This window comes from Delphinapterus leucas, chromosome 17 (genome assembly GCF_059928025.1).
Source record: "Delphinapterus leucas isolate spDelLeu-1000000601 "Yukka" chromosome 17, BTC_Dleu_Yukka2, whole genome shotgun sequence".
Classification (NCBI taxonomy): domain Eukaryota; kingdom Metazoa; phylum Chordata; class Mammalia; order Artiodactyla; family Monodontidae; genus Delphinapterus; species Delphinapterus leucas.
This window is the reverse complement of record NC_143145.1, coordinates 43,064,845-43,091,179: the sequence shown is the minus strand read 5'-3', so window position 1 is coordinate 43,091,179 and position 26,335 is coordinate 43,064,845. Positions and strand designations below refer to the sequence as shown.

The 26,335-nt window shown below is 40.3% G+C and overlaps 1 long non-coding RNA gene across 1 annotated transcript in view; it reads right to left on the bottom strand.

Annotated features, from left to right (window-relative positions):
- Positions 1–26,335, bottom strand: part of LOC149746947 (uncharacterized) — a 69,450-nt gene that overhangs the window by 18,808 nt on the left and 24,307 nt on the right. Inside the window, exon 2 of the long non-coding RNA XR_016388376.1 lies at positions 13,435–13,538. This is a non-coding gene — a long non-coding RNA (uncharacterized LOC149746947). The remainder of the gene's footprint in view (positions 1–13,434; positions 13,539–26,335) is intronic.

Here is a 26,335-nt window from a genome sequence, read left to right as displayed (position 1 = left end):
TATTTATAAAGAAATAAATGATAAACTTAGGCCTAGAAATCCAAATGAAAAACATGCCTTTCTCAGCTCTGAGATGCTGTATTTATTCTAGGATGCTAAGAGGCCATGCTTGCCTCATTCTTCTATTTCCAGACTATCTTTTCAAGTTGCTGAAAAAGAAAAGTTATACACATACACACATACACAAACATATGTGTGTGTATATATATATATATATATATATTTTTTTTTTTTACAGGAATTTGAAGCAAATCAGAGTTCTTCCTTATTAAGCTGTTTTTCAAAGTTTGCGATGAACCATTATTGCCAACAGGCATTCATTTATTCTTAGAAATGCTTGCAAACACTCCTGGCACCTAAGCATAATTAACATGGAGATGAGCATGGGAGACACAATGCAGGAGCGGCTGATAATCCAACTTCTGCTTGTCATCTGCCTTGGCCTGGCTCAGTTGCTCAGGCAGATGAAGGCCAAGGAGATGGGCAGGGACCAGTGAGGCCCCAGATTTGGCATCTGTGCATCAAATGACTCATAGGTCAAAACCAGAATTTTTAAGACTTGCTCTGGCTGAAAAAGGCCCAATTTCCCTGTGCCTCACATCCTGTTCTGTTTTCATGGAAAAGAACATCAAAAAAATGCACGTTGATTGATTTCCCTGGCTTACTTTTTTTTTTTTTTTTCTGGTTCTAAGAAATTTCTCTTTTTCCCTTGCATAAACCTGCAGTTAATTTAGCATTTGAAATGTGAGTTTCTAAAACAAACTCCCATGAACGCTACATAGCCATGTTTGGTTTTGCTGTTCTCTTGAAATCCCCTTCTGGTTTTTGTTAATATTTAGAACAAAAAAGACAGATGGGGAAGGGCGAAGGGATTTTCCAGTGTGTTTCCAAAACAGTCACTTCTAGACAAACATCAACAAGGCAAGATATTCTAATATTGCAGTAACAGCTTTGCAGGCACCCAAAACGAGTCACAAAAACTTTAAGAAAGATTGCTGACAACAGGATCATTGCCTTTTCCTCCTAGAGAAGTCAGAATTTTCCAAGCTGTCTAAAGGACCATAAGCTTTTCTGTGCCTTTAGAGATTGCCAAATTTCAATCCTCATGACATACACGTCAATATTTCCAGAGGAGACGGGAGGGCCACAGGACTTTAAATATCAAGCTTATGATCAACAAGAAAGGAACACTACACTTATTGCATGTGTGAGAACTGCTTTGCATTGTGTGTCTGGACTACAGTACGCTCACCTATTCATTCATTCATTCACTCCGTATTTATAATTAGCAATGAACATGACAGGATTTCTGTTCTAATAGATTTTACAGGCTGGTGTGGGAGGTGACAGGAGAATGTAGACAGACATTGAATAAGCACTTACAAGTGCTCTTAGTTTTACAAAGAAGGGTGTGGTGCTCTATATAACAGTCAGAACTATCTAGTCTGGGAGGGTGTGGAAGTTTACTGCAAAGACAGCACTTGTCAGTCCAAGAAATGGAGTCTATTTTCCCTCCTTTTGATCTGTGCTGGCCCTGTGATTTGCTCTGATCAGCAGAATGTGACAGAAAGGACACCATATGACTGCCAAGCATAGTCCTTAGGGTGCCTTGTGGCTTCCACTTTCACCGTCTTAGAAGTCAACCACCGCGTAGAGAAGTCCCGCTATTGAAATCTCGTGGGGAGAGAGTGAGTCCCAGCCGGCCATCTCAGCTGAGGTGCCTGACATATAAGTGAAGCCACCTGGGATCCTCCGGCCTCAGCCAGCTAGCCCAGCGAATGCCACGTGGAGCAGAGCTGAGCTGTCCCCACCAAGCCCAACTCCATCGCAGACTCACAAACAAATGAATGGTGGTGGTTTGAAGCCCCTAACTTTTGAGGAGGTTTGTTCTACAGCACTAGATAACTGAAACAGGGGGCCAAGGGCGGTTTCCGGAGGAAGTTCAATTTTAGCTAAGATTTGAAGAATAGGTAGAAGGGGCCAGTGCTCCAAGCAGATGGAGTAGCATGTGAAGAGCCCAAGAATCATGGCACCGTCAAGAACTGGAAGAAGCCCAGTGTCACTGGAAAGTAGGGAACCTGGGGGAGAGTAGCTAGAGTGGAGGCTGGAGGGTAGAGAAGGGCCAGACAGTACAAGACTGGCAAGAAGAGACTGTACATGATGACCCTTCCCTTCATCCTACATGGTTAGCAGAGCAAAAGTGAAAATAAGTACTTCGCCGAGAGAGGAAAATTCCAAACTTGGACTTTGCTAGCACGGTGCTGATTACAAGTAAGGTCTGAAGAGAAAGAGAAAATTTATTTATACAAAAAGTAGCTGTTGAGCACCAGTCACCTTCGTCATGGGAAAAAGAACTCACAGTTCATGCCTGCTAAACATAGTCAGCGACATGCACATAAAAAAGCCAGCCTTACACACACACACACACACACCCCTTCCAAAATCCAGAGGGAGCTTCGAGTCAGGTAAGCCTGTGTCATCTCAGAAAAGTCACTTAATTTCACTGAGATTCATCTGTAATCTTGGAAAAACAACACTCCTTCCGTAGATTATTGGGAGTCTCAAGTGAGAAAAATGTATGTAAGACACCTAATAAAATACATGAGAGATGCTAAAAATACAGTAGGAAATTAAAAGAGAAAATCTTGTGTAAATATAGTTCCAAGCAAGACAAGGCATATTTAGTAACACGGCAGAAGTGGAATTCAACATTTAAGACAACAGCAAAGTGCCCTTCTTTTGCCTTCTTTATTGTATTTATCAGGAAATCTATTTCTGTCAGTGGTTGTAGACCACCATGAAAAAAATTATAGTTTGTGTTGTTAGCAAAGCCTTCTCCGAAACCCTTTCCCACTCTCAATGACATGATAGGGAGTCAATAACATATCTTTTGAGACTGTCTGACACTGTGATGTTCGAATGTGCCACAAGGAATGTAAATGAATGGCACTTGGTGATTATTATGTGCGAGGCACTTTGCATACATGAAGTCATTTTACTTCCCCAGCAATCTCCAGTGATAGGTATTACTCTCCCATTTTGCACATTTGGAAATCGAGGGTCAGAGAAGTTGCTGTCTTCCCTGACACTAGGTTCTACAACCAGAAAGTGTCAGGCTCCAAACTCACATCCAGGTGTACCTGACTCCAAAACCTGTGTTTTCTGCCGTAGGCCAAGCCCCCTCTTGTTTGGAATACCTGTGTTTAGATGCACTGTGGTTTCTGAAGGGAGTTGTCCCAATTTAAAACTTACGGGATCTCACAAGAGGCCTGCAGTGTCTCTTTAAGGACCACCCTAAGTCTGTGGCAATTTTTTTTAAAAAACAACTGATATATCAAAGGAGACAAACCCTAGGGAAGCAGATCAGCTCTTGGGAGAAGTGGATCATTTCTTGGGAAGGGGATCATTCTTCGGCACAATGAATCAACATGGTTAGCTCACTGGAGACTGCTCAAGAAAAACACCGAGGTGAGATCTTCCGGCAATGACCATCACCTCACTGTCTGCTTATTTTTAACATTACTAATCTATTTTAAAGCCTGTAAAATTGCCTAAGGGTCAATAGAGATGGTCTCAAAGGGCCATTTTCGCTCCAAGATTCTATTATCTCACAAGGTCTGCCATATTGGTTTGCTTCGGAAAGGTGGAGATGCCCCATGTGCACAACTCTGATGGCTCTCATCCTGAGTTCAGGCTCATGTATATCTAAGAATGGAGACTCTCTAAGACAGTCTAGGCTAAGTAACTTCTTCCAAGGAAGGAAGAAAATAAACATTTATTAAATTTTGTTTTGTGCTGGGAAATAGGCTAAGAATTTTCCCTTACATTATTAAGCCTAAATCTGGCAACCCAGCCTATCAAGGCTAAATTTGACCTAAAAGCAGTTTAAGAAAAATTCCATCTTCATCACTGGTACCTATTTGTTATGGAAAAATAGAGGCTGAGATGGGTAGATATCCATTCTTCCATACATCAAAATACTGACTGGCTTGAGATGTGACATGCACACAAAACTTGGGAGAATTACAGAAAAGAGCTGGGTAGATAGCAAAGAGAACATTTCAGTGCTATGGTGAGACATCCCAGACAAACCCCAGAAAAGGAGGGAATATACAGCCATCACTGAGAGTGGAGGGGCGTGTGAACGGGCTTTTTAGGGACACCAGAAAGGTGGTGAAAGCCAGGATATAGGACAACAGCCAGGAGATGTGACAAAAGTAATAGGTGTGACAATGACTACAGCTTTTCTGTCAGGACCCTAACCACACAAACATCAGTCCACCTCTGTTGTATGAATAGGAAATAATGGCGTCATTTGCAGCAACATGGATGCAAATAGAGATGATCATACTAAGCGAAGTAAGCCAGAAAGAGAAAGACAAATACCACGTGATATCACTTATATGTGGAATCTAAAATACGACACAAATGAACGTATCTACAAAACACACACAGACTCACAGAGATGGAGAACAGACTTGTGGTTGCCAAAGGGGAGGGGCGTGGGGGAGGGAAGGATTGGTAGTTTGGAATTAGCAGGTGAAAGCCGTTATATATAGGATGGCTAAACAACAAGGTCCTATTGTACAGCAGAGGGAACAATATTCAATATCCTGTGATAAAACATAATGGAAAAGAGTATGAAAAAGAATTTATATGTATAACTGTGTCGCTTTGCTGTACAGCAGAAATTAACACAACATGGTAATTCAACTATATGTCAGTAAAATTAAAAAAAAATTAAGAATGGCACCAACAGTTTCCTTTCTGAATACGAAGAAGAAATACAAAATCACTGTCAGCAGTGCAAGGGTTAGTCATATATAATTTAATCCTACAATTAACTCTGAGGTCAAAAGCTAAAGGAAATTAGAACGAAGAGAATCAGAGCCTCTGGGACGCTTAAGAGGGTTCTTGGCGAGGCGATGACAGCTGCGGGGAGTAGTCAACAGATGGAGCTAGTGGGCTGCTAACCCCTAAGATTTCAGCAGGGAGCAGGGCTTTTGCGCAGAGAGCTCGGCTTCCTGCGGTGGCAATCACGCTTAATCAAATATACACACATCCCACACAATCCTGTTAATGGGGTCAGAGAAATATGATTCGAGCCCAGGTGAGGCGTGGGCAGCTGACGGCACAGTGATGTGCGTGGATCCTGCGTGGGCTGTGACGCAGCCCCAGGACAAAGCCGGCCCTTTTGCTACCTTCAGCCCAGAGGATGTGTGTCACGGAGACACAGAGGCTGGACCTCAAGGGGTACCCACTTTGGAAATACGAGAGCTCTGTCCCTTTTATTTTATTTAATTTACTTACTTATATTTCTCTCACTTATGAATGATCTCATCTGTCCAGAACCGGCATTTTCCCAAAGAAAATGTTTTTGTCCATAAATGGAAAGAAAAATCAGCTAGAAACGTCCCCATTGTGATGCCTGACATAACCACAAACCCGGCATGAACTAGGGCCTTGGAGAGCAGCCTAAAATCAGTGGCAGGGCTCCTTGGGAGGGGAGGACAGCAGCTGTCCCCTGGTGAACCGCACCCCTGTGGTAGCACAGGGTTTAAGCTCTGTGAAGGTGGAAGCTGACCCTGCCTGATATGACTCAACGGTTTTATCTGCTCTACCCCTGGCATCCTGCCCGGCACACAATAGGTGCTCAATACTTGACCCTTGACTGAATGAACCAACAAATGACTGAATGAAGCTTCCAGGTAGGAAGGCTTCCAGCATACAGATTATTCTTAAATTCTGGCTCTTAAATCCTGTCAGGGACAATGTCCTGGGGAAGTTATGTGACCTCCTCTTGGTCATTACTTCTTCAACAATAATGTGCTGTATTTGTCACTATATTCTCAGTGCCTGAAAAATGATAGGTGATCAATAAATATTTTGTGGAAATGAGACTCTGTGCCTCAGTTTACTCATCTGTAAAAGGGGTACCATGATATCTACCTAGAAGGATTAAATTTGTTTCCATCTACAATGCTTTTTGATCATACTTCATACTGTTATAAAGATTAAATGAGGTGATATATTTAAAGTTCCTGGCCCATAAGAAGGGTTGAATAAATATACGGTAACTATTATTTTTGTTGGCAAACATCTCCACTGCCCTCTGTTACCTTACTCCAGGTAACCCTCAAACGTGAACCTGGCTGTCTGCATTCCACCTGTCCTCTCCTACACACCCTCTACTCATCTTAGTTTGCACTTAGAGCCATTCAAAGGGTGTCCCAATTCTGAAGGCCCTGACCAGAGATCATTATCCACTTTAGCCCAAAGCTGGAGATCTGCCCCTAGCAACACGAGAGAGAGCAGCAGCTGCACTGCTCAGCCAGGAGAAGGCAGCTGGCTTCCTGGGAGCCAGGCCCATTTCCAACCATCTCCTTAACCCAAGGTAGGGCCCCGAGGAAGAACACTGCAGTCTAAGCTTAACCCTAGGTCTCAGGGGCCTCCCTGGTTGGAAAGATACTCCCAAAGGTAATCCTGGCCACAGCCTCCTTGAACTTTACTTTGGGAAATATACTAATGGGGGCTTCCACCTCAAGATTTGGAAGTCATATACTCAAATCTATAGGAGATATATGATTCTAGAAGCTTCATGGAAGTTCAAAACTTCAGGACCATCTGGAAGCTTCCAAGAGGTAGACTCTAGGTGAATGAAGACAATTTTCTTTCCAGGGTGCTTAAAGGCAGCCTGACCTGGAGAATTCTTGACGAGTCACTCAATTCTGTGTTTCTATAAAATGATGACACAGAGGGCTTCCCTGGTGGCGCAGTGGTTGAGAGTCCGCCTGCCGATGCAGGGGACACGGGTTCGTGCCCCGGTCCGGGAAGATCCCACATGCCGCGGAGCGGCTGGGCCCGTGAGCCATGGCCGCTGAGCCTGCGCGTCCGGAGCCTGTGCTCCGCAACGGGAGAGGCCACAACAGTGAGAGGCCCGTGTACCGCAAAAAAAAAAATAATAATAATAAAAATGATGACACAGAAAAACCCGACAGCAACTCGACTCCTTGAAGATTGTTCTTCTGTTTGGATGGGAATGGATGATAAGCATCTTTTAGGGAAGAGACAATGCTTATGAGACTGCATTTGTGTAGTGCTTTGACAGTTCTTTCAATTTTATATTTGTATTGTCTACAACTCTGTCAGTTAAGTAGACCAGGCACTTTTAATCCCATATTACAGATGGGAAAACTGATATTTAGAAGGTCCAGCTGATTTTCCAAACTTGTATTTAATTACAGACAGACCTGAAATTTGTTTCCATCTACGATGTTTTTTAATGGACCATCCAGCCTCCCAGCTCCCAGCCAAACTTGGAAGAATCTGAATATCAGTATGATGCCTGCCTCCATGACAGGAAACACATAGATTGTTGTGGTTCAAATCTTTCTTATAATGAAATGTCCTTTCCAAATGTTTTCAGAAACAGACTCAAATATTTTTGAATCTCTTCCCTTTCAACTTCTCATAATTAGCTTCAGATATGTGACCGCTATTTCCCATGAATTTGTCTTCTGAAAAATGTATGAAGGAATGTCACCTTAGGAAAATAATTCTCTCTAAAAAATATGTGAAAAGTTGTGGCCTATAATTTGAAACAGTTTGGCCCAAGATTGACTTTTGGGACGGCTGAGGGGCACTTCCCTTCCTAAAATACATTCCTTAAAATTCATACAAATTTACTTACTTGTAAACATTGACATACACATGATGAATTTAGCTTTGATTGACTTGATTATTTGATTGGTTTATCAGCTGGGTAATTTTCAAAGTAAGGTTATAATCACATACTTTTATTCAGAAATAACACCTCTCACAACGTCAGCTTCTTCACTCTTGTTTCTTAAGAGTTTTTGAGGAAATTGGCAACAGGACAGTCCCTTCTGTTGGAATAAGAGTGTGTAAGAGACGGCAGTGGATATCTGGAAGGTTTATGGGCTTTGGAATTAGACCTAACTTTGACACCAAACTTGATTAGTTCATTCATTCATTCATTCATTCATTCACTTGAAAAATCATCCTAGCCTATATGCTGAGCATTGCTCTCTATCTAGGCATAAGTGATGATGAATAAAACTCACGGGTCCTGCCTTTGTGGAACTTATAGCCTAGCAACTTTTTTCACTGTCCTTACGCAAGTTACAGTACTTCCCTGAGCTCTATTTTAAACTGTAAATTATTCAATAATGGATACTAAAACACTAAAATGAGGAAAGATGTTTTCTTCACAAGACTGTTGTGAAAAGTTATTTAAATAGCATGAAGCACCTGGTTCATGGCTAGTGGTCAAGTAAATACTGGTGTTTGTCCTACTTAATTAAATCAAGTTCCACGGCAGAGGGCAGTAGAATCACTGCTGACCTCTGCAGTCTCAATAAAACCCCTGCAATGTGGGCTTACCCTCACCACGCTGCTCACTCAGACCTCCCTTGCAACTTGGCCATCTCAGTGGGCTTTTTTTTTTTCTTATTTTATTTTATTGAAGTAGATTTGATTTACAATGTTGTGTTAGTTTCTGCTGTACAGCCAAGTGACTCAGTTATACATATACATGCTCTTTTTCATATTCTTTTCCATTATGGTTTATTACAGGATACTGAATATAGTTCCCTGTGCTGTACAATAGGACCTTGTTGTTTATCCACCTTATATATACTAGTTCGCATCTGCTAACCCCAAACTCCCAATCCTTCCCTCTCCCACCTTCCTCCCCCTTGGCAGCCACAAGTCTGTTCTCTATGTCAGTCGGCTTTTCTCACACTTCATCCTCTTCAGTCTTGGCAGAACACTTTGTGTTACTGACCACAGCTTCTACTATTTCTCTCCCATCACTCTTCCTGTTTCCCAGCTCCTTTCTCTCCTCCTCCCCCTCCTCCTATTTATGAGGACTATCTCCATGCACATGGTGCCCATATCTTTTTCACCGGCTGTGACCTTTCCTTCTTCTGACATCCAGTTCCATCTGTCCACCCCCAGGCATGCCTCCAGCTGAACAATTCCAGAACTGATTCTATCATCTTCTCCTCAAAGGGGCCTCCTCTTACCTATTGATTTCTACTTATGAAGTTGAATTTTTCAGACCCTCCCTGTCCCTAAGTTCCACAGACAAACAAAGATCAAATGCTGATTTGGCCCAGTCTCCTGAATCTGTCCCCTCCTTCTCTTCCCCATCACCTTTGTGCAACATCTCATACCAGTTACTCAGACTACATCAACAGCCTCCCAAATGGGCCCCTGCTCTGTCTTCCTCCATCCCACCTCGCTTATGCTACTGAACTCAACTCTATTCCTAAAGCGCAACTCTGATCACCTTGCTTCCTTGCTCAGACACCATTAATGACTCCCCAGAGCATACAAAGTAATGTCCGGTTTCCTCAGTCTGGCACCTGGACACCTCTTCACAATCTGACTTCCACTAACATTTCTGTTTTACCTCTTTGGGGCTCTCTTGCCCACACTCCTGCAGATTATGTCCAGTGGGGGAGATCAACACTGATCAATGATCACAGGAGCACGCATCTGTAAATTAGGATATGGGCTCTGAATGGCAGAGAGGATGCTATCAAGTCATAAAACTAAAATCTTGGTTTGGCACATTCAAGGAGCTGACCGCAGGTTGGAGAGACATGAACAGAGGGGACAGTGTGGGGTTGTGACTGGAGAAGGGGCAGGGCCAACCACTCAGGGCTTTAGGGAGACCCTGTGGCCGACTTTGTTCTTTGTCCTAATGGCAATGGAGCCATTGGATGGTTTTAAATATTATGGGCGGGATCATAATCTCAGTTTTAAAAGATGATCCTGCGGCAGGTAAGCTCCTCAACAAGGCGGATGTTGCCTTTAGCTCTTGGTGGCCCTCAGTGCCTGGAAAAGGGTCTTCCATAAGGAGCTGTTAAATGAATATCTGGACAAGAGGAATGAATGCAGACATAAAGGAAGAGGGGGAGATGAAAAGAAGAAGAGGAGGTAGGGAAAGCCTGGTAAATTGACTGGAAAGAGGTGAAAGCCACTTGAGTTGTATGTATAAAAGAATGAGATACTTTTACACAAATATTCTAAGTGTGGGCTACCATTTCATAGCTGTCACCACAAGTCGGCAGAAACCCTGTTGAAATTTGGCTTTGGAATTGCCTTCAGAGGCTGTTTATCAATTACACACCTCAAATCTCATTGTCTTATTGTCAAATTTGGTACAAACTTTGCCTATTTTTTCCTCCACGTTTTCCTCCATGCCTATATGTTCTTTTTATTTGCCTCCTTCCATTGTTTTCTTGAATTATAAATTATATGCCTCTTTATATTGTTTATTTGGATTACAAACTTCTAGAAGACAGAGACTAGATCTTTTAAATAAATTTTAATCAGAAAAGCAGCTGTTATGGATCTTGGTGCCCTACAGGGGCTTTTCCCGTTTACTGCGAAGGTAGAGGGTGTAGGGGGGAGGCATCAGGGGTTGATGAATTGAAAAGGGGACCAGGATCAGGGCAGAAGAAGGAGTCTCCTGCCTTTTTTCTTTCTCCTTTATCTAGTACACAGGATATTGAACTTAAAAAAATATATATATATACCAATGTGGAGAAATAGCTTTCATAAGGAGAGTATGGTGTGGTGGTTCAAGTGTGGACTCTGAAGTCAGAATGCCTGGGTTTAAATTCAGACTGCATTACTTACTAGCTGCGGGGCCTTGGGCAAGTGACTTAACCTCTCTGTGCTTCAGTTTTCTCATCTGTGCAACGGGCTGATAATACCACCTATCTCCTGTGGTTAATTAAAGATTAAATACGGAAGGCACTCAGAGCAGGCCTGGTCCATAGGCCTGGCACTCAACTGTTTACTTCCTCCAATTTTAAGATCCTTTGTTCCATAAGATTTGAAATCACAACTATGAAGTTTGATGCACATTTTTCATTTATTCTCCTACAGAGTTTATTTTGATGGTCCACAGAAATGTAATTAGCATCATGCAAATATTTTGGTTAGGGCTAAAAGCCACCTCCAACATTTAGCACAAAGGACAAAATGCTTAAGAATCATCACGTTTTGAAAGCTGAATGTGAGAGCTCTGTAGGTAAATCCCCTAACAAGTGAGAAATTTTTGAGTAAGCAATAATTTTGTAGCAAAACGTTAGGTAACAGCTGCAGGAAGTATTGAAACAAACAGAGCCTGGGGGTTGGTGTAAGTGAAGGATGCAACCTGGTGGAATAATTTATTATCTGGAACAACTGAAATACTAACTCTATACATATCATCTGTATAGGAAATCTAAGGAATGAAAATACTTCCATGTCATCTTGGAACATTTATTGTCGCAATGTTTACCTTTCAAAAGTAGGTGTGACGCTCGTTAGGCAGCTGTGGTTTTCTGGTATCATGTATAGAGAAGGTAAAACATATGTGTATTTATTTGATATTGTCAGAGTTTCCAGTCATTTCCTAGCCTGAGTATGGCAACAATTTTCCGTTTCATCATTGTTTTTATTTAATAGAATTTTTTGGAAGTATTTCAGCACTTTAAGTAAATGATGAGAGAACAAAGAAGAGAGAGGAGAGAGAGAGAGAGAGAAAGAGAGTAGGCAAATGAATAAGAGATGGGAAAATGGTAGAGTCACGCGCCAATAAGTGTAAAGATTAAGTAAAAATCTTGCATATGTCTCTATTGTGAATTAAAAACCACCCATGAAGGCATCAAGATGACCTCTGGCCAGAGACTGAATCATCTTTGCATGGCATCAACATGACTCCCCTGTGCAGGTCCTCAGGAAACAGAGCAAACCCCCGTTCCTGATCTGAGAAGACAGCCTGGGAACATGTTCCATCCATGTGCATGAGGATCTTGACATGGAAAGAGATGATACACCCTTCTTCCCTACATGGTTCATTCTGGTTATTCATACCCCTAGAACTGAGAAGTTCATAATATACCGCCTTTTAACTGCTGTTTATAGAAATACACTTGTCAGAGTCCATCAAAGTCATGGACAGTGTAAAGAATGGAGAAAGTGTCCAATGGGGAAGAGTCATAGAAATCACCCAAATGAGGAAATTATAAGTAGATTTTCCATATGACTCCTTTTCTTTAAGGACATGTTCCGTGTACGCAATTCTACTTTTGGGCAACTCCAAAGGAAATGCCCCCTCATCCCTCACATTCACCAAAAATTCAAACAGGAAGAGATGGATGATCCTTCCACATTGTCCCAATTAATCCTCAGGGATTGTCTTTTTATTTTCTAACTTGACAAATTAATCAATGTCTGTAGAAAAATAAATTAAAAAGTTGAATCCTTTTCATTTCCCCTGCAGCTTAAGTTGCAGTGGAGTAGAATGGTAAAACATATGTTTGTGAAGTTTAGGGCTGTAATGGTGTATTTCTTCTGAAATAAGCAGTATGATAGAGTTTTGGGTTTGCACCATTTTAGAGATGGGTAAAAACAAGACTCAGAGATTTAAGAGATTTATAGAAGAGTCAGAAACAGCCCATTGCTCTATATTGTAAATCACCCCATTTTGACTGAAATTGCCTGATTTACAGAGAAGAAGCCTCATGTTCACTAGGTATAAGAGATGAAGAAGAAGGGAGGAAGGGGGAAGAGGGGAAAAAGAGAAAGGGGGAAAAAAGGAGAAGGAGAAGGGGAAGAAGAAAAAGAAGAACAAAGAACTACATTATTCTTCTCTCAGTCAGTTTTCCCAATTCAAAGTCAGAGCCTGGTAGCTCAGGTAGAAGGGACATGTGGGGTTAAACCTGTACCCTCTGAGTGCTCGACAAATTAACTGAAGGGTGTTTATACTGAGCTGTCATCATGCTGCAGACCAGGCTGTGAGGAAGGGTGGGTTTGATTTATTCGCTGTTTACAGCAGTGAAAACAACTTGAGTGAAATTAAGGCAGACTTAGTTTGTTGGTTGGTTCTTGGCCAGCAAGGATCATGTGCCTGTCATATTTACTCAGCTCTTACTACTGAGATTGCACAAAAGTTTAGGCAGTGCAGGGTGTTTTTAATTTTTTTTTCCAAAGTAATAAACTCTAGACATTCTTAGGTATCAGTGTATTTGGATAGCAGATTTCAAATGTAAGTACAAGAGAAGCACCAGTCAGTTGGTTTTTCAATGAAAAGAAATTTGTGATTAGCAACAGATAAAACTAACCATGCTTGTTGTTTTTGAAAATCTCTTTTCCTTTGGTATTCTGTAGTTTCATTATAATATGTCTGAGGATGAGTTTATTGTTATTTACACAGTTTGCAAATTGTTGGGCTTCTTGAATCTGCAGATTCATATCTTTCTTCAATTTTATAAACTTCTCACCATGATCTATTCAAATAGCCTCTTTCCTATATTTTCTCTGTTTTTCCTATCTTCAACTCCTATTAGCGTATGTGGAACACCTCGTTTTGTCCTCTATGTCTCAATGTTTTTGTGTTTTTCATCTCTTTACCTTCCTGGGTTGATGGGCTTTGGGTGATTTCCTTAGATCAATCTTCTAGATCAACAGTTCTCTTTTTTCTGTGACTTGTTTGTTGTTAACATGTCCATTGAGCTCTAAAATGAATACATATTGCATAGTTTTAAAATTTGAAATAATTTTCATTTTAAAATAATTATAGAATTATAAGTTGCAAAAATAGTACAGAGAGTTCACGTATACCTATGTTCAGCTTCCCCCAGTGGTGACCTATTAAATAACTAGAGTGCATTTTAGAACCTAAGGAGCTGATTGGCACAATACTATCAACTAAAGAACAGATTTTGCAAGTTTTTGCATGTAATCGTATTTTAAGGTATTTATGTATAAATCTATGACATTTATCACAAGTGTAGATTCATATAACCACCACTACAGTTAACATACAGCATTGTTCCATCACCACAAAGGAACTCCCCCATGTTACCTTTTTATAATCACACACCCCCCTTCCACCTTCTCTTAACTCTGGACATCCACTGATCTGTTGTCCATCATCTCTATAATTTTGTCATTTTGCGAATTTTATATAAATGGAACTGTACAGTTTGTAATCCTTTGAGACAGGTTTTTTTTCACTCAGTATAATGCCTTAGAGATCCATCCAAATTGTTATATGTATCAATAATTTATTTAGAGGGTTCTTTATATATTCCTGATACAAGTTCCTTGTTAGATATGTAATATGCAAATACTTTCACCTCCAACAAGTTTTAGCTTTTACTGCCCTACTTTTTATTTCGAAAAGTTCTATTTAGTTCTCTTTTCAAGGTCAGCCTGAACTTTTTTTCAGAGAACCTTATACTTTCTCCTTAAGACCTTCTTTATATAGTTAATCCTTTAAGTCCTTTTAAAGATCATTTCTATTCAAGAATTATAATGTTTAAAATTCTAATTCTGTCTTCTGTATTGTTTGCTGACTCTTTCTCACATTATTGTTTCCTCATATGTTTCACAGTTTTAGACAATGACCTTGGCCTCATTGGAATTTAATCTCTTGAAATCCCTACAGAGACACATTGAGGGGATGTTCAAGAGAGGTGTTGCTTTTACTTTTGTAAGGTACTCCAGGAGTATCACCAGCTAAACACTACTTTTTATGCTATTATCTCAATTTAAAGTTTCCTACATCTTGCCCATGGCATGAATTTCAACACCAGATGGTTATGTGGCTATAAATCCTCAGTGATATCTTTTCTATTTTTTTAAAACTCCTATCCAAAGCTAATGGATTTTTTAAAAAAATTATTTTAAAATTCTGCACTGCTTCATCCTGGCTTCATGTTGCAGTTTCAGTTCCAACTTCTTGTCTCTAGGGCTTAAGGCTTTATCTCCTGTTCCTACACAGGGATTAGTATCCAAACTCCTTCCCTGCAGCAGCTGAAGCTTCAAGGCTCATGTTGACCTTACTGGTTTTCACTTCCCTCATTATTTTTGGTGACTGATGATTTCTCTTACCTTATTGTGAGCTTGTCTCTTAATTTAAAATATATATTTCATTTAAAAATAGTGTATTTATAAATATTTGTTATTTTTTATCCAGTATTCCTTGTGTTTAGTAGTGGAAGAGTTTTCAAACTATCTAGACATGTATTTTTCCCATTAGCTGTTTATAACAAATTTTACAAAACCGTGAACTGACTCCTTTAGTTGAACGATGTCAGTATTTATGATGGAGATATAAGGCTTTGTGTGACTTTGTAAATCAATATGCTTTGAGAGTGTAATTATGAGGTTCTGGCTCTCAACATAAATGTCACATCTGCAGAGAAGTCTTCCTTGACTAATTCCCAGCTCCAGTCTTTCTACCTCTTTTTCTCTCTCACTCTAGTTTAGTTTCTTCAAAGCACTCACACTTTCTTATTTTTTTGATTCTTAAGATATATTTATTACAAGCCTTCTCCCCACTAGGATGTAAGTCCACAAGGTTGTGTCAGATCAGAGCAGAAGGATGGAGAATAAGTTTACCTGTCAAGGAGTCACCCAGATACTAGTGATGTGAACACATGGAACATGACATAGGTGACCAGAGATGCATGAATGGAATGCAGTTTCAACAAAGAAAATGGAAATTTAGTAAAAATACATTGTGTGCTATTTGAAGGGAGAATAAACATATTAAAAACAAAAGAAAAGATTTTAGCAAAATCTGGATGACCATCAGAATCATTTTCATTGTAAATCAATTAACAAAAAATGAAAAAAACAACATTTTCATCACCTACAGTTTTGCACGTGGATAACTTTTCTTTTAAGTTTTATTTTTATGTAAACTACACACTATTTTATAAAACACAATAAGAAGCAACATCTCAGGAAGTGTCTGGTCATGCCCACTAGGGGTGGCACAACACTGCTCCCAGCAAGGTTGGAAAAGCTGCCCTTGAGGAGGCAAGTTGCCCAAGCATGGTGGGCAGCAGAACCTTCCCTGGGTTTGCTCTTAGGAGCTACAGAATCTAGAAAAATATGTCTGAGGGCAAGAATTTGGCAGCATTTCTCCAGCTCTGGCCAAGGTTAAGGAGATCTGGTCTGGGGCATTTAGTACAAGGATAATTGCTTCACTTCTGCAGCCTGAATGAAAATGCCATTGGGAGCATCCCTTTGATCTGATTTCATATATCAATAGCAGACATTCATCTGATTGAGAGTGTGGTTGTCCAGGTGTTCTGCATGGCAAACATGGACACTTTGAACTCTGAGAAGGATTATCCCTCCTTGTAATTAGTGAGCTGGCTTTCTGGTTTATACATATGTTTCTTGTGAACTTTGTAAGTGGATCGGTCCCAATCAGCCCTAGTGCAACATCAAGTTTAATGTCTGTCCAGCTGAAGATCAGACTGAAGTTTGGTCTGGGCAACAAACCAGCCTCCAAGACCTATGGTTCCCCAATTCTCATTCCTGGGCTGGCAGCATCCGATGACCCAGGAAGCTTAAAAATATTTATTCCTGGACCCCACATCAGTCTTTCCTGATTCAGAGCTGGTGTGAAGTGGGGAGAAGAAAAGGGAATCTGTTTTTAAGAAGCCTTTCTGATGAATCTTATGCAGCGGATTTGGGGAACACTGCCCTAGATCATTTTCTTTTCCATCCCCTTGTAACTGGAATGTGCATCTTTTTCCCCTTGCCCCCAAATAATGACTCTGATTTCAGAGGACTTAATTGAGTTTAATGCAATCTCCAGTGCTTAATCATCCTATGGGTAATTGCATTTTGAAATAAGAGCTTGTTAGTGCAAATAAATCTTTGCAGCATTAGGGCCTTCTCATCCTTTGGAGCAAGGAGAAAGGTCAGGTTCAGTTCTAATGTCCTTTCACCCATCCTTCTGCACCCCTCTCCCACATCTCGTGTCTCTTTCCTATTTACACAGTCTGCAAAAATTTATGTTCCAAGGAAGGTGCTGTATGCAGCTTTCAGAAACCAGCTGCCTCTGTGCATAATTTCAGTTGGCCCGTGAAGATTCTTTAGGAGACACAGGGTTTCATTCAAGATCTCATGCCTCTCCCAGCCACTCTCTCTGCAGAAAGCATCTACTTCTTTGGAAAATAGAGAAAAAATCAAATTTAGTATGTGGGCCAAAGTGCTGTGACTCAGGATTCCTGTTACTTTGGTTGGGGACAGGGTAGAAGGGATTTTGATATCTTACCTTCTGCTAATTGTTATTCAACTAGGAAAAGAGAAAAGGAATTAACAGGGAATGAAGGGATTGAACAAATAAATATGGCTTTCATGCAGAAAACTGAGTTGATGCCTTTTTTAAAAAAAATGTATTTTATTGTAGTATAGTTGATTTACAATGTTGTGTTAATTTCTCCTGTACAGCAAAGTGATTCAGTTATACATATATATATATATACATACGCACACACACACACATATATATATATATATATACATACTTTTTCATATTCTTTTTCATTGTGGTTTATCACAGGATACTGAATATAATTCCCTGTGTCATACAGTAGGACCTTATTTTTAATCCATTCTATATATAATAGTTTGCATCTGCTAATCCCAAACTCCCAATCCATCCCTCCCCCACCCCCCTTTCCCTTAGCAACCACAAGTCTGTTCTCTATGTCTGTGAGTCTGTTTCTGTTTCATAGATAAGTTCATTTGGGTCATGGTTTAGATTCCACATGTAAGTGATATTATATGGTATTTGTCTTTCTCTTTCTGACTTATTTCATTTGGTATGATAATCTTTAGGTCCATCCATGTTGCTGCAAATGGCATTATTTCATTCTTTTTTATGGTTGAGTAGTATTCCATTGTATATATGTACCACACCTTCTTTATCCGTTCACCTGTCAAGGGACATTTAGGTTGTTTCCATGTCTTGGCTATTGTGAATAGTTGATGCCTTTTTTAGAATGGCTGCTATGGAGAATCTTTGTCTCCAAATTAACCTACTTACTGAAATTTACATGCTGGTAGGCTTTAATTCTATCTTGAAATAAGTGAAGTGGAAAGACTTAAAGAGAAGCATAAATTACTGACAATCCACAGGACGCAAGATCTCTTTCCCCAGGACCAGTGCTAGGATTAGAAAGTACAATTCTCATCATTTAATCTCATTATCATTTGAGGATGGTAGCAACCCCTGGCTACAGAGTCCAATTCCATTCATTCAATTCTTCAATTTTATTCAATAAATATTTGTTAGTTACCCCATTTGTGTGTAGCATTTTTGAGGATGAATACTGTACATTTCACAAGAGTTAAGACTATCTTGTGTGTGGCTATTCAGTGTCCATTAGGGTGAAGTCTAGGAACTTACATGAGAGCTCACATCACCTGGAGTCACATGGACTTGATGATTAAGTTAAGATGTCTTAACATATTGCAGAACTCCTATACCTTGTGATGGATTGATAACAAGTATTTTTCTCTCAATGCCTCTGACAAAGCTGTGGAGGTCACAATGCAATGAGTGGTTAAAGTACTGTACAATTCCCTCAAAGAGGAGCTTGCACTGCTATTGAAAGAGGGTCTTGTTCACCTTAGAGAAGCTTTCACCTAAAACCACCTTGCATGAACTTGATAACGCATTTCTCAAATGTTGTCTATTGAACTTTTCAAGACAGTTTTCAAGACAGACCTAACATATTTTCAGTATGGCACCAATTATATTCTATTTCAGAAAAAATAGAAGAGTTTAAACATCCCATTAAACAGAGTGTAGAGAGGAGTTGTAAGTGAAGGGTTAAAAATGGTATTTCTCTTTTCCTCAACTTCAAAACTGTCATGAACGAATGTATAATTATCCATCACTTGGCACTGTATTAAACATATTACAATTATCTGTATCTGTACATCTATATCTATTTATAAATTGCCTCTGCCCTCTAACATGTCTCAGTCTGACAAACACGGAAGAAGTGTATTTACAACCCAGCAATATATGTAAGAGTGATATTCAAAATTGTGAGAACCATGTGACCAGGACAACTGTCAGTCCAATCACATACTGCTGGGTGCAGGCTTGGATATAATCCTGGAATATATGGACACCAGATGCTGAGATGTGTGGAGATCAAGCTGGGAAAATGAAATGTTCTGGGTGCATCAAAGAGGTCTCCTTGGAAAGAATGGGTCTTGAATTGGGTGGTGCACAATGAGAATATGTTTCGGCAAAGTGCCGAACAAAGATTGTTTCAAACAAGAAGTGGGTGCAGAGGAAGATTAAAGGGTGGGCAGCCAAGGAGTTAAACTAAGGCATCACTAGAATATAAGGAAGTGGAGAAAATTGCACTAATTGGATCTTCATTCAGGGAGAGAACTACAAATGTTTGGAAAGACTATTTTGATAAGCTGCTTGGGATGGTGGGAGGAGATTAAGGGCCTGTAAGTATGTTCATGTTCAAATAACAATACCTGGTCTTTGAATCTCCTTTTATTTTGCTGATTGGGTTACTGCTTCTAGTGGTCCTCCTCCCCATTCTTAATCTTTACCCCAGCCCCTTTGCAGAGCTCAGTTATCTTAAGTAAATATTGAATAGGTGTCTAAAGAATATTGGTTTGAATATGGGAGCCAATCCAGAGTGCCACACATCTCAATCTGGCCAAGATGCAGAGCTCGGACTCTATGGGAGGGAGCAGGTAGTGTGCCTGTAGTAGAACTATTTCCACTGAAGAGAGAGATACAATGGGTAGCATGGCTTGCTAGAGAGAGCACAAAATTTGCAGTCAAAGCACCTGGGCTTCAGTCTCAGCTCTGCCGCTAACTACCCATATATCTTAAGTAAGTCAAGAATGTAGATGGTTTTTTATTCATCGTAACATCATCAGGAGCTAACAGGATGCTACAGGGCCTGGAGACGTGGAATAAATATTTGTTGACTATATGAGCATATGAATGAGTAAATGAATGACTGCTCTGAATTTCGGTTTCTTCGTCTGCAAGATTGTGATAAGATAAGATCTTCTTGAAGTAGGGTTCTTTTTCTTTTTTCTTTCTCTCTTTTCTTTCTTCCTTAGATTAAAGGAGAGAATGCATATGTATGTTAGCTCTATTGAAACCATAAAGAATCCTCTAAACTCCAATAGTTTTATAGTCAGTCTAGTGATAAAGATAGGTCAGGAGGTATAGAGGCTGCCTTGTTAATGTTGAATGTGAGTCTAAGTTGACAGGGATTCTAGAGTTATGCAACCCCTGCTTTGGTATCACAGCTATGAGGACACATACCCTGCATCCCCAAGTGAAGAGCACTGAATCTGTGTATTGGAAAATGCTACAGTTCAGTCTATGTCCTGTGAGTTTTTTCTCTTTTACTACTCACACAAGAACACTTCACTCTGGTGACCAAATGTATTGGTGTTTTCCCCACACAAAACAATTCTCCATGACATTATCTGGATGTCCTACAATTTAACTCAATTCTGACACTGTCTTCCTGGAGATAGCATCACATCCCACAGGTTAAGGGCTCAGTGCCACAGGACTTCCCCCTCCCCACTTCAGATGCCAGTTGCAAGTCCCAGGCTGTCACCTGTGCTTCTGACCCATTGGCTATAATTCAGAAGTGGCCATGCCCCCTCCTTGGGTTTGATTAATTTGCTAGAGCAGCTCACAGATGCTCACTTACTTATGTTTACCAGGATATGATACAGGATACAAATGAACAGCCAGATGAAGAGGTACATAGAACTAGGTCTGGAAGGATCCCAAGAGCAGGCGCTTCCATCTCCATGGAGCTGGGATATGATACCCTTCCAGTGTGGATGTATTCATCTACCAGGAAGCTCTCTGAGTCCCACATTATTGGAACTTTTATGGAGGCATCATTGCCAGTCCTTCTCCCATCTCAATAAAGTGGAGGGCAGGGCTGGAAATTTTAAGCTTCTAATCATAGCTTGGCGTTTCCCAGTGACCAGCCCTCAATCAGGAGCCATCCAGAGTTGCCTCGCTAGAATAAAAGAAACTCCTATCACCCAGGAAATTACAAGGGCTTCAGGAGCTCTGTGTTAGTAACTGGAGGCAGAGATCAATACATATTTTTTCTATTATCTCACAATCTGAAACCATGACCAGTATTTTACTAGTTCATGGCAAAATGGGGGAAACAAGGTGCTATAATATATATTTTAATAAATCTACCTTTATACAAATTTGAGGATTTTGCTCTTTTTTCTGATATTATGTTCTTCCTTATTTTGGTGTCAAAATATTCTTTTAAAAATAAAATTATGGCAGTAGTAGATATTTATTTTGAATGTCCTTATATATCAAATAATAAGATGGAAATTATCTATTACTCCTTTAATAATAAAATGGAAATTATCTATCATCACTCCTTTAAATTATCTATCACTCCTTAAATTGTATTCATCCAAAAAGCCCCCAAATTCAGCAAATGCTAATCCAGGAGAGTTCTGGGTGGACACACAGGAATTTGGGGCCCCTGCTTCAGTGTCATTGTCGGGTTATTCAACCCACTAAAGTTTGGCAGTCACAGAAAGAGTTAGAAATTCCACAGGTCAAAAAAAAAAAATCATGTAAAGCCATTTTGGAATGTTGTTCTAATGAAGCAGTAAGATACAAAAAAATTATTTTTGAGTTTTTGTCGAGATTCTGACATCTCTTATTAACGAAGTAGGTGGCTAAGAAGTCTACACTTAAACCAAATGGACCCACCAGCTGAAATTTGAATAGATAAAATTACTTATGACAATTTCAGAGCTGGTTTAATTCACTGGGCAAAATGAGGTGCCTGTTTTAACTTGACTCTGGCATCTTCTATCTCTCTGCCTTTTCCAAGATAACTTTTATTTTATTTTATTTTTTAAATTTTATTTATTTATATTTTTATTTTTGGCTGCGTTGGGTCTTTGTTGCTGTGTGCAGGCTTTCTCTAGTTGCAGTGAGTGGGGGCTACTCTTCGTTGTGATGCATGGGCTTCTCATTGCGGTGGCTCCTCTTGTTGTGGAGCACAGGCTCTAGGCACACGGGCTTCAGTAGTTGTGGCTCGTGGGCTCAGTAGTTGTGCACGAGGCATGAGGGATCTTCCTGATCCTGAACCAGGGATCGAACCCTTGTCCCCTGCATTGGCAGGCGGATTCTTAAACACTGCGTCACCAGGGAAGTCCCCAAGATAACTTTTGACCTAACTTTAAAAGACTGATTTTGACCAAACTGAGTAGGTTTTGGCCAGATTGGTATCAAATTACATTTTGAATTTGATATCTGATTTAATCCACAAATCAAGATCGAAGCACAAAAGAGGCTGTCAAGAATTTGCAGATGGAATTACCTTTTATTGTTCTTAACAGGTTTCAATTAAGTTTAGTATGTGGGTAGAAGTTATAGAAGTATTTGTTTGCAATACTTTCTCAAACCTCTTGTCCTCAAGTCATTTTTAGGCCACTGTACTATTTCCTGCTCTTATGCCTCTTAATTTTCCTCTATGGTGGTTTGTCTCTTTCTGTGAATTCTTTGATTATGAGCTCATCCCTAAAAAAGGTTTTTTGTTCTTATCCCCTCCTGAGGAGGTCCTATGAACCTAGAGCTGCAAATTCTTTTTTTTTTGCGGTACGCGGGCCTCTCACTGTTGTGGCCTCTCCCGTTGCAGAGCACAGGCTCCAGACGCGCAGGCTCAGCGGCCATGGCTCACGGGCTCAGCCGCTCCGCGGCATATGGGATCTTCCCGGATCGGGACACGAACCCGTGTCCCCGGCATCAGCAGGCAGACTCTCAACCACTGCGCCACCAGGGAAGCAAGCTGCAAATTCTTTACAGAGCAGTTCGACATTTGCATCTACTGAGCCCTAGTGTTTTCAATGTTCCTATACTACCTTCATTTTAATTTCTTAGCTTGGGATTCTGGTGCCACACAGATAGAATACATGTGGATTCTGATGTGCAGGTACGCAGACCTGGATTTTCAACTTTCCTGAATTGACTCTGGCCTCCTTGAAACCCCAGACAGCAAGCTCAAAGCTTTCCTGGGCTGCCTTGTGAATTTTCACTTGTTATTTTTATATGCCCTTTTGTCACCATTGGGCTACCATTTATTAAGTGCTTATCTTGTGCCAGATCTTTTGCAGACACCATTTTATAGGGGCCTCTCTACTCTATCCACAAGGCAAATGTCAGTGTGCTCTACCCATTTTTTGCACCTCTCCTTATCAGTACTTGAAGGGGATGTTTGCTTTAGGCCATTATAACAAAAGTATTTGCTGAGAATAACTGAACTAATAATTAGTTTAGAGTTAATGTGTGCAACATAACTATTTTATCTATAAATGAACAGTATATTCTGTGACATCCATTCATTTCCCACAGGATTTAGGGAAAACCCATAGTCCAGAGTCACTGGGATCATATGTTAGACTACTTGAGTACAGATTATCCTTTTTTTTTTTTTTTTGGTCTCAGTCTATTTCTGGCCCTATTTCCATGACCCATGCTGCTCTACCTAGATCTACTGTGGATACATAATTTTAGCATCAGAGTGTGTGTGTATATGATTTGCAGAAGGCTTTCAGTTTTTCTCACTGCAATTGTTCGAAATTTAGGTCCTAAATAGAGCTAAATGACTTGCCATTTTCCAAACTTACCGTTCCTCACCACAGTCTTTGTCTTTGTATGTGGAGTTCCCCTACCTGGAATCCCACAGTAACCTTTCTGCCTGACAAACACCTACACATCTTTCCAGATCAAGTTCAAATGCAGCCTCATTTGTGATGTCCACCCTTAACCTCCCAGCTAATCCACTCTTCCTCTGTGCTCCCAAAGGACCTTTGGCATCATAGTGACTGGATTACCATTATTTGCACATAGGTTTGTTTCTCCCATTAAATATGAGCCCCTTGAAAGAAGGGAGTGTGTTTATCATTTCTGTATGTTTAGCAAGCAAGAGTTCCTGTCACATAACAGGTGATCAAAAAATGATTGGGGAGTGAATGAATAAAAGTTAAAGGTTTTTTACTTCATCAACTGTATTTCTATTCTAGAATTATTTCTATCCTTTTTTTGGTGTTATATAGATATGTGTAATGTAGGGATGTGTTGATTCCACCACATCAGGGCTAATGAGTTTTACAAAATGTCTAGGAATGCCTTCTACAAAACTACCTTCTGAAACTGTGGTAGGGTGGGTTTTATAGAATTTATCAATCTGGATAAAGATCCCGATTTGTCTGTGTAACAGTCTCATGCTCATGACTCATGGGTAAACTCATAAAAATTCACGTGATCCCACCCAGAGGCAAGAGCAGGAGAAATCCACGACGTATCCTATTAAGAGCCTCTGAGTTTTATAAGTGACAAGTGGTTATTCTCTTGCTGTTTTCAAGATTATATTTTTGTTTTGGATTTCAGGTGTTTTTTGTTTTTTGTTTTGCGGTACACAGGCCTCTCACTGTGTGGCCTCTCCCGTTGCGGAGCACAGGCTCCGGACACGCAGGCTCAGCGGCCATGGCTCCTGGGCCCAGCCGCTCCGCGGCATGTGGGATCCTCCCAGACCGGGGCACGAACCCGTGTCCCCTGCATCAGCAGGCGGACTCTCAACCACTGCGCCACCAGGGAAGCCCGGATTTCAGTATTTTTAATGTGATGTATATAATTGTGGCTCTTTTTGCATTTATTTTACTTGGAGTTTTTTGAGTTTCCTGAATGTGTAGGTTATTGAGTTTTTAAAATAAATTTGGGTTATTTAAAAAAAAAAAAAAAAAGAGCCTCTGGGTTATACACATTATTCCTGGAAGCACTGGACCCTAGCTGTACTTCCAGTTTATAAATGCCTCATCACATTGAAAATGTTTGCAGTTCTAAGACCAAGCCACTGTGCATAGCTCACCAGCTTTCCAGTACATGGGGGCACAACTGAAAAGCTGTCAAACCAGCAGAATGATGGCCTGGAACTCTGCCATCCAGAGGTTCGGGGCATAAAGACAGACTCACAGAAATAGATTGCTAGACATGGAAGAAAGGCTTGATTTTTTTTTTTTTTTTTTATTGAGGACTCCAAAGAAATTTTATTTATGTGTATTATATTTATCAATATTTACTGAAAATATTTATTGAAAATTAGAAAAGAACATTAAAAATATTAATTCATTTAAAAGTAACAATACATCCATTACTGGTTAAAATAACTAATGTATTTTTATGAAAAATAATTACATTTTCTCAAACAAAAAAATTGCTGAGAAGCATGACATTGTTTTACATATTTGAAAATCTCCTTAATGGTCAGTTTACTAGAAGAGCAGTTGGACTCTACCATCTACTTCTGCATTCTATCTGCTTGATCTCACATGTCATGTAACCCCTGGAAAACTCCACTGTACACTTGTGAGAGAACAAGTGGAAAAGGGAACGTGACTTGGACTCAAACTCTAATTAGAAAATGAAATTGGATCCTCTCTCCTCCCCAGCGAGAGAAAAATAACCCTATTGCCTCAAGGTGCTGACAGTGGAAGGGACTAATACTATATCATAGTATTGTTATGAAAATGGTTTTGACCTTGCAGATCTCAAAGGGTCTCAGTGACTCCCCAAGATCCCCAGACCACACTTTGAGAATTGCTGCCTTAACGAGATGCAGCCATACCTGACGCTATCTACTCTTACCAGTCTTGTGAGCCTACCAATATCCATTTATGTTTTCCCTTAAACTGCTGGAGTTGGGTTTCTGTTACTTGCGACTCAAAGAATTTTGATTAATACACAAATAAACCCTTCATGGTTCTTCTTCGTTTAGGAAAAAATTTAGGAAAGCTTAGGGCAGTCTCACAGATGCAGCTTTGAATCTTTTCTCTCTTTGTATTTTCTCCCTCCTTCCTTCTAAGGCTTAATTTTTATTTTTGTTTTATAAATTCAGTGAACTGGGCAAAGCAGCAAAAGTCAGGTTCTATCTGGTTTACTTCCAGCAAACCAGGGTTTTGTGGTTCTATTTCTTTTCCAAGATATCTCATCTTGGAGATGGGCTTTCATCTTTATCAGTTAAAGGGAATAGAGGCCGACTTGGTGGCACAATTCTTGCTGGTAAGAATGAATCAGGGGACTTCCCCGGTGGCCCAGTGGTAAAGAGTCTGCCTTACAATGCAGGGGACGCGGGTTCAATCCCTGATCAGGGAACTAAGATCCCACATGCTGCGGGGCAACTAAGCCTGTGTGCTACAACTACTGAGCTCACGCGTCTCAACTAGAGAGACTGCATGCCACAAACTACAGAGCCCATGCGCTCTGGAACCCAAGTGCCACAACTACAGAGCCCATGCGCCCTGAAGCCTGTGCACCACAACTAGAGAAGAGAAAACCTGCACACCACAACTAGAGAGAAGCCCGTGCACCGCAACCAAGAGCCCACATGCTGCAGCTAGGACCTGATGCAGCCAAAAATAAATAAAGTAAATAAATAATAAATAA